The sequence below is a fragment of the Lathyrus oleraceus genome, chromosome 3 (assembly GCF_024323335.1).
Source record: "Lathyrus oleraceus cultivar Zhongwan6 chromosome 3, CAAS_Psat_ZW6_1.0, whole genome shotgun sequence".
NCBI lineage: Eukaryota > Viridiplantae > Streptophyta > Magnoliopsida > Fabales > Fabaceae > Lathyrus > Lathyrus oleraceus.
Genome location: NC_066581.1, coordinates 375,744,741 through 375,757,014, shown reverse-complemented (window position 1 = coordinate 375,757,014; position 12,274 = coordinate 375,744,741).

The window sequence follows — 12,274 nt, the reverse complement described above, 5'->3', positions numbered from 1 at the left end:
CAAGGATTTTTAAGGCAGGAGTTTGCATTGTTCCCCATGGTGGGGTTTTTTTCTTTAGCATTTGTGATAGAGGGCTTGTGTATTTCGCCAGTCTTGGAAGGAAATCTCTGATATAATTAATTATACCAAGAAATTGTTGGATTTGTTTAACAGTGAGATTTTCATTAGGAAAGTTTAATAGTTCTTGGGAAATATGAGGTTGGGGTTGATATTTCACTTGGGAGAAATGCATCCCTAAAATATCAATCTCTGTTTGGCCCAGTTGACTTTTCTTTTCAGAGAGCATCATTCCATGCTGTTGGGCTATTTGAAGGAATCAACCTAATAATTGTTTATGGGTCTTTTCATCTTTTGAGAACAATAACACATCATCAATATAGATGATGATACTATTGAAAATGGGTTCGAAAATTCTTGTCATGGCTTTTTGAAAGAGTGACGGAGCCACTTTAAGCCCAAATGGTAACACAGTCCATTGGTACTGGGCGTTAGGAAAGCAGAATGCTGTTTTGTAACGATCCTCGGGGTTGATACCCAATTGCCAAAATCCTGACTTAAGATCAAACTTAGAATAGATCTGGGCATCTTTGATGAAAACATTTAAGGACAAGGCCTTTGGAATGGGAAATTTATCATCTTTGAGAAAAGGATTCAGAGGTTTATAATCAATTACTAGCCTATTTTTTCCTCTCAACTTTTCAGATCTCTTTTCCACATAAAATGCTTGACAAGCTCATTCTGATTTGGTGGGCTCTATCAGACCTTGCTTGAGTAACTGGTTACATTCTTCCCTAGCCAATGTATAATCTGATGGACTCATTCCTGGATGAGTGGCCTTGGTTGGATTAACATCTTCATTTAGCTTAAAAGGAAGTTGGACAAAAAAGTCCTTATTTTTCCATAGGGGTTTCGGATGGCGAAATTCTTCATGGCTGTCTGCGTAGAGTTTGAGTAGGTTGGACTTGATTTCTTCATAACCAACAAGGATCTTAGACAAGGAATATAGTTTCAATATTCCGAAATAAGGCTTGAATTCTCTTTTGAATTTGATTCTCGTGGGAGAATTTGAAGTCTGCTTGCTGCTGAATAGACATCCATTCCTACCATAATATCTTTGTTTGGAAGATTATTTCCAATGACCCTGGTCCAGACGATGCAGTCTGGGAAGAATTTAATTCCTATTTTCTCCTTGGTCATTAAATCTGTTTTAAAAACCTTCCCATCCGCTGCTACAAAGTATGCAACATGTGTTACCCACGATTCTGCTGGGAGAATGCTAGGGTTCATCATTGTAATTTGGGCCCCTGTGTCCATATAAGCTATAACTTTCTTTGGACGTGAAAACTTTGTTGTGAGGAAATGAACTTCAACACAAGGGAGAGGCGGAGTAGGGAGAGAACTTCCAATCTCTTTGAAGGAGTAAACAAAGAGATATATGCCATCTTCCGACCTCGAAGATGATGCTTCATCAGGCGAAGAGTCTTGAAGGGCAAAAATTGTTTCTTCGTCGGAAGAGCTTTGCTCAGAATACAAAGATTCTAAGTCTCCTTCTAGAGGATGAAGAGAGTTGATCAATTTTGCGGCTTTATGGGTATTATTATGACATTCTTTAGAGAAATGTCCCTTCTTCACACAAATAAAGCATCTCTGATTTTTCCCTTTTCCTCTGAAAGGTTTTCTTCTGAAGAACTTCATAGTCTTCTTTTTCTTTCCCTTGAAGGTCCTATAAGATTTGGTGTATTTTTGTTGATGGTATTTCTTTTTCGTCCTTTTGTCTTTACACTTAATCTCTAGGTAGGGATTTTTACAGGCGTGGCTGAATTTTGACTTTTGTTCTATAACTTCTAAAAATTGGTGATGAAAACTGCAAAGCTTTTCAAGTGCTTCTATCGTCACCTGGTGAATTTTTCCAAGACTCATGGTTTTGATATCCCTTTGAGTTGTGGCTAACATCCTATGAATCTCTGGCTGGAGTTCTTGTGGTAGAAAGGAGACATAGGTATTCTTGAGACTATGGTCATTGTATCCATTAAGGACATAATATCTTTGTGCCATTTTGTGATAGTGTCTGTCGAGGTCCTTTGTTTTGAGGGAACAACACTTCATCTCAAAGAATTCTTGTCTGTTTTTTCTATCAAACATCTCTATATCACCAATAAATTCACGGTGAAGCACACCAAGAATATTAGATGTAGTTTCTAGACTGTGTAACTCATCTTGTTTGAAGGTTCTAAGATTGTGATACCATTCTTTCATCGTGCATGTCATCATGCAGCAAAATTCTTCAATGATCTTATAGCTATATGCACTTGTTTTCATCATCTGGGTGTCAAGCCAAGCTCCAAATTCAAGTAGTATTTTTCTCCAGCGGCTGGGTGAAATATCATCAAAAGTGAACCAAGGACCACCATTTGGTTTAATCCTTTCAGGGATCAGAGTTTCTTCACGAGACTCTTCCTTAAAAAAGGAATCTTCCTCTTTTATATTTGCCATGAAGAGTCTTGGGATATAGTTGTCTTCAAATTCTGATTTTGATTAAACATATCTTGATGTTTCATCAGTAGATGTTTCTTGATCAAAGTTATTGTCACCATCTGTCGAAGACTCATCTTCCTTTTGTGCCGATGTTTCAGCAAGATGGTGATTTTTCTAGTGATCACCATGGCTTGAGAACCATTATCAGGAGTTTCTTCTTCCTTTTGGATTTTTGGAGGAGGTGTTTCAGGGATATCCTGAGAGTCTGAGGATGAAGCGCTTAGGCAGAAAGCTTTGCCTTTTGTCTTGGAGGTCGAGGGAGTTGCAGTCCTAGTAGATTTTGGCCTATAAGCTGTAGGTATGTATCTAACCTGATCTAGTGGTGATGGAACATAGGCAGGGTAGAAAGGAGAATGCCTTTCTGGTTGTTTGAAATATGTAGGAAAAGTAGGAGGGTTAAAGAAAGAGTTTTCAACAGGCTTGAGCTTTCTTTCATGAGAGGCTCTTAAGAAATCATATATCTCTTTTACTCGGCCTTGTAGATTTCTGATTTCTCTTTCCTTTTGGTCAAAAGTTTTGCCAAAAATTCTCTCTTCTAACATCTACCGCAAATCACGATCCAACTGAGATACTTGGGCTTTTAAGCTCTTGTAATGCTTCTGCATTTTTTGGGATAAAACCTTAAGATTCTCATATGTCTCATTTATTTTCTCAGCAATCTTATCCACCCTTTTGTCAAGGTTTTGGAGAATCTCATTTTGAGAGACCATGTTTTTAGATTGCCAGTTTAGAACTTCTTCAGCTTGAGTTAAAGGTTTCAGTTTCCCATCGGGATGGACTTCGCTAGGATGAATGAAGGGTTTATATGTTCAGCCTGTGATCGGATCTATTTTTCTTTCCAGGGAAGAAAATTATCGGTCGTACTCTGGAGTTGCAGTTGAGTACATAAAGCAAGGAATTGGTTGGACAACAGTTGGAGGATGTAGTGACTTACAATGGTCTATTGGTGACCATGTAACAAGAGTTGGATCATCAGGTGGTAACAATCCTTCTTTCTTGAGGATTTTAAGTCCTTCCTCATAGATAGAGAGGGGTTTCTTTTTCCCATGGATTCCTACCCATGGACCATTGTCTGGATAAAATCTTCTTCGAGGAGGTGGAGAGGGTTTACACCTCCCTTTTTTCTTTGTTTTGGGAAGAATGATATCTCGGTCAATATCATCGTCGTGCATCCAGCAGTCAGAATTTGGGTCACATCTTGTTGGATCAACATCCCAAATTAAGTGGTCATCTATTTTATCAGTGTAGATGGGTTTTCCTTCTATTGTAATAGCATAGATAGGACACCATACTTCTTTTACAACTGGTTGGATCATCATTGTATGGAAGATTGGAGACATTGAGGTCGACCCTTCGTCTGGATTTTTGAAAATCGTCTTGACCGTATTATCAATTGATCTTCTGAAAGTAGCCTTTTAGGATTGGATAGGTCTTCTATCAACATGGAGTCTCTCATACTTGGTTATCCATTCAATTGGAATTAGCTGAGTTAACTCTTCCCTTGTAATTCTTCTCGAAATTTAGACTATAGAGGGTATGTCTTCTTCTCTATTGGTGACAACCAATAGTGAATCAGAAGAGCAACCAGAGAGAGGGAGATCTATCGAGTGATTCTGCAAGCGGTATATTATCTGGTGATGGAGAGTAGTTGATATGGCTTCTGGTACTTGGTCAGTTCCAGTGATCTAGACCTGTACCTTTAGTCTCGTGGATAACGTATTATCATTGAGACTCACGTTATAGTTTGGAAAAATGGTGAGGACAACACTCCCTACATGAAGTGTGGTGAGAACAGTTCCTATCACAGCGTTTTCATAGTGGAGGTAGCTTGAGTCCAATAGAGCTATTTTGCAAAAGACAGGTTGGTTCTTCCTTCCGTGTAGGGAAAGAATGAGCCTGACAACCCCAAAGTGTAAGGTTGTATATCCTTCAGTCTTCCAGTGACTTATAAGTTACTAGGGAATCTCCAAATATACGTACTGCTCCTGATTCGTAGATCTTAAGCTACATTGGTCTAGTCTAGACGACTAGACGTATTCTTTCATATGAGGATGGTTTGTAGAGATAAGATTTCGGATGGATCTGGTAACACTTCTTTGTCTTTTGAAGATGTTGTACGGGCTTAATATAGGAGGTATTGTTTTGAAAATTTGAGCTTCTTCTGGAACATGAGAGTACTCAATCAGGTTTTATATTTTATGAGAATTTGTCTTTTTTACAAAGTTTAGGAAGCGATAAAGAAGAAATAGTAGTAATAGGTTGAGTGTTTGGTTCAGGTGTTTCCATGTTTAAGTGGTTTTCTCCCTTACTCACTCTCTTTACTATATTCACATCATATGCACCCATTTTTCTTAACGAGGCTCTAATACCAAACTGGCCGGGAGCCTCACATACTATGAAACCAGTCTCAATTGAATCGTCATTAAATAGCCAACCATAGGTCTAACATAGACTACCAATTCAAACTGATATTCCATAATAGTGAGGACCATAATATGGATCATAGGTCAGATGTTTTCTGATACACAAGATCCTCATTTGAGGCAGGTGTAGAGCATACTTGTATCTATATGGGGAATTATGATATGCATGAATTGTTCATCAACTCAGGTTTTCTCAGCCCAAGACCCCATCTTTCTTATTCTTAACAATGTTTCCCTACTTTATGGTGTGCAATTTCTTGTGTTCCAAGTCACCCCATATAAATTGCCTTTGAACCTTTTGTATCTCTTTGAGATTACCTTTTGGAACCCTATTTCTCATCATAGTGTAGATAGGAGTAACTTCTAACACAACTTTCGCAAGTGTAATTGTTCAGATATTTTGTTTTTCATAGAGTTTACTATGAATCTTCTCAATAATGTGATGGAAATCCTATGATAAAATATTAATAAAAAACCTCAATATAACTTTTTTTATTTTATATAAATATTTATTTATAAAATATGGAAAGACCGTAATTTCTTAAAATTGATGTTGGTTTGAGAGCAATGTTTTAAAATCGAACTAAATCGGTCAGCTCAATCGGTTGGACCGAGAACCAGAGCTGAATCTGGTCCCATCAGTTTTAAAAATTCACTAATAGGTCATGTAGCGGTGTATTCGTCACTTTATGATTTATTGACTAAATCAAAAGCAAAGCATACAAAGATAGAGTCGCCACCGCACTTCTATTGATCCAAAGGAATGGCTAGAAAGCGAACAAAAGCCTAAGAAGTTTTACGCAAAGAAAACTAATAAAAGGTCAGAGATCTGGGTAAGGGGGTAATTATATTGTGGGAAGGTGTTAGGCACCCACAACATCCTAGGTACTCCTAGGGAACCTCTTTTCACAACTTGTTGTAAAAATTATTTGTTTATGAAATTATTTTTGTGCAAACATTGATTGTAGAGATGAGAAAAGAATATACAATTTTTATTATTTTTGTGTTTGGATGGATGAACCCATTGCCTACGTACCTTTTCATGAAAGATAAGGATCAAAACGCCGTAGTTCGGCTAAAAAATTTCCAAAAAGTGAGTGGATTGATTTTAAACAAAAGCCTTAAGGTCTTTCGTTATCAAAGGGAGAAAACTCAACCTAAATCAACAACAAGTCCACCATGTGAGAACAACTTCAACGTGCTAGTGAGGGGTTAACCCTATAATAAGCAAGGAAGTCTTACAATTCAATCACTAAGGACAAAAGGTGAGATTCACATCAACCACTAAGATAACTCAGATCTATGGCTAATGCATGAAAATTTGATTAGGAAGTGATCATTGAAATCACAAAAGACAATTGAGTGAATGGAATTAATCAATTAGAAGTATTCACAAAAAGAAGTCAAAGTTGACATTAAAGTTCAATTCAGAAGAAGTATTATGAAAATGAAGTTTGAAAATCAAAGGCTTAAGGCCTAGGTTTCTAGTTTTGAAAACAAGTGAAAATGTTTGCACAAAAGTTTTCTGGTTTGGGTTAAGGATGAAAATATGGGTCAAGGTTAATCACAAAAGGGTGAGGGAACACAACCACAAAAATAGGAGTTGCTTTCTCAAGACCATAGAAATGATCCAAGGAAGTTCCTTTGGAATAAGGCAACACAAAGCAGTAAGCAAGTAAAACGTGTATCAGAGATAGCCAAAATAAAATGGAAACCAGATGCCAATCAATGGACTTATACCAGACTCACAAAACAAAGATGGATACCAGATGCCAATCAATGGACTTACACTAGTCTCACAAAACAAAGATGGATACCAGATGCCAGTCAATGGACTTACACTAGTCTCACAAAGCAAATAAAACAAATGCAATAAGCAAGAGGAAACAAGTTGCCAATAAATGGTCTTACACTCGACTCCAAGGAAATGGAATGCCAATCAATGGTCTTAGTTCCAACTCCTACCAGATCACAGGAAACAAATGCCAATAGCTGGACTTACAATTGACTCCTCAATGGACAAAACAAAATGTCACAAAGTATGAACAATGATCATGAAATGATATACAATTAATGAAGACAATGCACAAAGGCACACACAAACAATTATGCACAGATGGATAAATAAGCAAATAAGCAGTCAATTATCACACACTATACACAATCAATAGGCTCAAGCAAGGTTAGGCTTTAGTCAAGGGGTCATATCAACCTTGACAAACAAGCCACATACATGGAATGGGTAGTCAGGCTCTTAACCTCTAACATTGAGAGTTAGGGTGAACAGATGAAATGGAGATGAGGGTTATGCCTCATAGCTCTTAACCCGGGCCGGGGTGAGCTTGAATCAAAGAATGTGTGAGAGTCCAGAATGAGGAACTCTATTCCATAATGACTGATTCTATGTACAAGATTTTGGGTTTTTGTTCAAAATGCATCAACACATGGTGTGAGCAAGATGAAAGACACAACTGAATAGCAGAGGATGGATGGCACATCCCTTTTATCTGCCAATGCCTCTTAAGAGGACTTAACCTGCTTGGCACAAATATAAACAATCAAATACATGGCCTCTTAAGGAGGGCTTCAGACAGGTGCCTGCCAATAACAGCAGGTCTTCCAGACTACATGAAGAATAGGGATTATACCTAAGTGGTATGCCAACCACAAGCAAATCAAAGTTCAAATGAACTTAAAGCAACTTAGGTACCTGTGTAAATAACTAAACAAATCAGTACAACATTCAGACAAACAGACAACAATCAACAACAAACAGACAAATCCAATATGTAAGCCATAAGGCAAACACTCAAAGTGAATTATCATCAAAGCCTACAAAACAACCAAATGTTAGCAATCAATAGCAAATATCAACATTCAAATGATGAAGCAACATCAACCATGGAAATTGGATGCTTGAACCTGAAATTCAAAACTCAAATGTGAGTACAAACCCCTAGGTCAAAGCCTAGGGTTAAAGGTGGAGAAAAAATTCAAAACAGAAGCTGAAACTCAACATGAATCATCTTTAATCAATCATGAACATGTCCTAAAAAGGACCAAATCAAAATCATCAAGCAAGGGCATGTAATAGGCAAGAGAAGTCAAAGACAATTTCAAAGCTCACAAATGATCATTGAGAATGAAAATTCTATATCAAAACAGAAATGATTCAAACAATTCTGGAAATTTTCATGAGCATTCAACACATCCAAACCAATCATCATACCAAAAATCATAAACAGAGAAGCTCATTTGATATGGAAATAAAATGGCACAAGTTGAACAACCAATTGTGTGACACATATTGTCACACCATGAAAACATGTACATAAAACAGGGATGGAAAATGGGAAAAATATCAAACCAAGCCTAAAATGTCTATCAACATGTTAAGAACCAAAACACAGAATTTCATGGTATTTGGATCAATATCAAGCATTTCACAATAGAAAGAATGGAGCAAGGTCACATATGCACACATGTTCAATCATCCTAACACAATTCAAAATCCAGCCATGCACAACTTCAGAAATTATCATAAAAAAATAGAAGACATTCCAGGGATCAAGTAGCAAAAAACCAGGAATTATTTGGCACATTTTTCAATTTTATATGATTTTTCAAAGTTGGCAAAAAAAATTGAAATGAAATGAAGCATAGCATATAGAAATTGGAGAGAAAAGGCAAAATGCTGGATTAATTTGAAAATGTGATGCACGCTGGGATCGAACCTGGTACAAATTCAAATAAAGCGCGCTGAAGAAAATAATATCCAAAAACGTCACAGCATGGAATCGAAGTGAGGTATATGGATCAAACGTGTCCTGTAGCATGTTCTTCATCAAGAACCCTAGCGCCATCCCGGATTTGAACCAGACGGACACAAAATGGACGCTAGGCGGACGCTACATCGTCTTCCTCGCGAAGACGATGATGAATAGTACGAAGCTCAAAATATTTTTTCAGATTTTTGAAATTCTTACATCATTAGAATGCTCTTGCAATGGAGATTACAGATCAACTATTATTTAACATCAATTCATCACCAACAGAGAGAATCGAACGAAATAAGTTTGATGCACCAAACTTCAATCACACATAACTCACTCAATATTGCACCAAATCACACAAAATTTAGCTCAGATTCATCAGCACTCAAAGATCTATACTAACATACACATAAAACAACGAATTAAAAGGATCGAAAATGTGACCTCTTGAAGATCAACTTTTGGAAATGCACGATCCAAGGCTTGGCAAGCTTCAAATCTACTCCAGAACACTTGCTATGATGTTTGATGAAGAAATTGAGACTTGAAACTGCTTCAATCTTGCTTAAATCTGAACTGCCATTGCTATGTTCTTGAGCTTGCTATGCACAATTCTGGTCCAAACTTGAAGATCCAAGGCTCGATCTATGCCAAATCCATACCACAGAACAAGAATATGCAATAATATGGCAAGGTTATGTGAAGATTTTTGAATTTTTGATTAGGAGAAAATTTTGGAGTGAGAAAGAATTTGGATCTAGAAATGGTGAAATGATGAAGTTCCTCTGAAATTCTGTTAGGTTTTAGTTTATATACTCTGTCCTAATCCTACTGAAAATGTTAATTAGCAATGGTTAATGGTGATTAGCAAAAATAAGGTGTTTTGGCAAAATATGAAAATTTGTGGTGCATGGAGCAATCCCACGTGAACAGTAACCAATGCATGATAAAAGTCACTCAAGATCATCTCATAAACCAAAATGCAATGGTATTTTATCCATACAATGCACCAATTTTGAATTTTTGAGTTTCCCTCCAAAAAAGGCATGGAATAGCAAATGATCAAATAATGAAAATGCATGCAATGTGATGAATGTTTTGAAAAGTTCATGTCATGAGAAGCATTTTGGAAAAAGAGGCACCAAATTTGGAGTTATGAATCAAAAGTTATGGCCATTTGAAATTCCATGCACACTTGGCAATGATTTGACCATATCTCCTCAACCATTCATCAGATGCTCATGATCTTGGACTTTTTGGAAATGGGAGAGAGATATATTCAACTTTCATGTTGGATAAAATTTCATTTGAAGCTTCCTTGATGATGTAAGATTGAGTTGAAGTTGGTCCAAAACCCTTCCATTTTTGGAAACTTGAAATTATAGGTCACTTTCTATTTTTGGAAATTTTTGACTGGACCTCAAATTCTTCAACATTGATGTTTGACATGATGAATAAGCATTGTTGGAACATGAGTGGGATGAATAAACTCACTTTCTCAATTCAAAACCCACAGTTGACTTTCAGTTGACTGGCATAGGCCTTTAGATGACCTGAAAATGTTCTGATGAACTTGAGCTTCAACCACCTGGGGAATTTGCTCCAAACTGAACCTATAGCTCATATAAGCTCAAAATAATGATCACATGATCCACATCTCAATGGAAACCTCATCTCTTGCTCAAAGGATTCACTTGAATTGCCTTGACCTGTTGACTGCTTAAGCTGCAAGTAACAAAGGTTAATGACATATTTTTGTACATTTTTGGTTAGTGATTAAAAGAAAAGCAAATGATATACAAATGCAAGCAATTCTTGGTGATCAAGAACCACTCTCAAGAAAGATCCCACCCACAGGGAAGGAAGCAAGGTGTCTAATAATCCTTGAGGTTTATGCAATGCTATGGTATGATGCCATGAGGGATCTTAGGGACAAAATTGGGGTCTTACAGGTCAAAATCGGAGTAAATTGAAAAAACAAGATTGAACCGTCTAAAATCGTTTGAACTAAAGAATTGGAGCTGATTTTGTAAAACTGTTAGGTTCAATAAAATGCATAAAATTGTTTGTTTTTTGTTTGAAAAGTTTAATATGTCTATTGTCAATGTCAAAATCAAAAATATTTCCCCATCCACAAAAAAATAAATTCTTTATTTTTTTACGACCATACAAATTTTTAAGTTCTATCATTTCGTTATAGTTTTTTTTGTCTTCTTTCAACCACAATCTATCACCATCACATAGTCCCTTTCAAATATAGTCATGTGTCCAATTCAATATTGGTTGTTGTTCAACTCAAGTTGTTTTTCAATTGTGATTTATTTGTCGCCGTTCAACTCACATTTGTTTATTGATGTTTAGTTAAGTATATTGTTTTGTTTATATTTTGTAAATCAATCCTATTTAATTTAGGAATTATAAATTATTTGAATTTTAATTTAGATAATATGTTCTATTATTTTAATTTTGGTTTGAATTGGTTTAACATATTTTATTATATTTCTTTAATTTGTTCAACTTGTTCTTAAATGAAGGTTAATTATATTGTATGGAACATTGATCTTGTTGTATTAAGTTTGTAATAGATTTTTGAAATATTTATTTAATTAAGTTGTGAATGTATGGTTGTGTATGACATTTCTATGAAATTTTACTTCACAATTGTCACAACCACACCACCAACGACTGAATTCAACTAATTGATGCAATTTGAGGTTTGATAAAGAGAGGCCATTTATATGAATACACCAAAGGCGACAAGAGGGATCGAGGAGAGTCGTCGAAGATCAAGTCTCTGTCCAAGGCGGTTAATGTCGTGGATAACGGTGAAGAGGCTAGTTGTGAAGAGAAAGGGGTGAATAAGGTAAAACGCCAACATATTACAATCTTTATTGAGGGTGTGCTCCGAGAAAACGCTCTGTAAAAATGGAGGATGAAGAAGAATATAGAGGAATTGATTGTCGTTCATAAGAAAGACAAAAACACCTCGACCAAAACCCTGTATAGACCAATGCTCAAATTTCGGGATAGGTATAAACTAAGAGGGATTTCAAATGATATATTCCTTCCGGTCATAACTATCACAGTCGACCACTTCGATGTGTCCTAGATACAAATTGATGGCAGAAGCTCCTATGACATAATGTATTCAGAGCTGTTTGAAAAGATGGGCCTAAAGAAAAAAATATTTTACCATGTAAAGGATAAGACTTGTAAGCATTCAATGATGCAATAACCTGTCCTTGGGGAAGCACTCCCCATTTTGGAGATGAACCTACCTTCTAGTAAGTATTCTCCATACTACGCTCATTAGTCTACAAAGACGTTGTCCCTAATACTTTGTCTCTTCTGAAAAATATTGAGCAACATAATTAGGGAACTCAAGAATTCCACTGCGCTCACCTCACCATTTTTGTGTTACTGTCATAAGAAAAAAAATGGCGACCATGAGTATGACACCTTGATTTTTCCTCTAGCCACCACCTAACTTCACCATTAGTAGGCTCACGACCGAATGAACTTATTTAAGTTCTAGCATAAGCT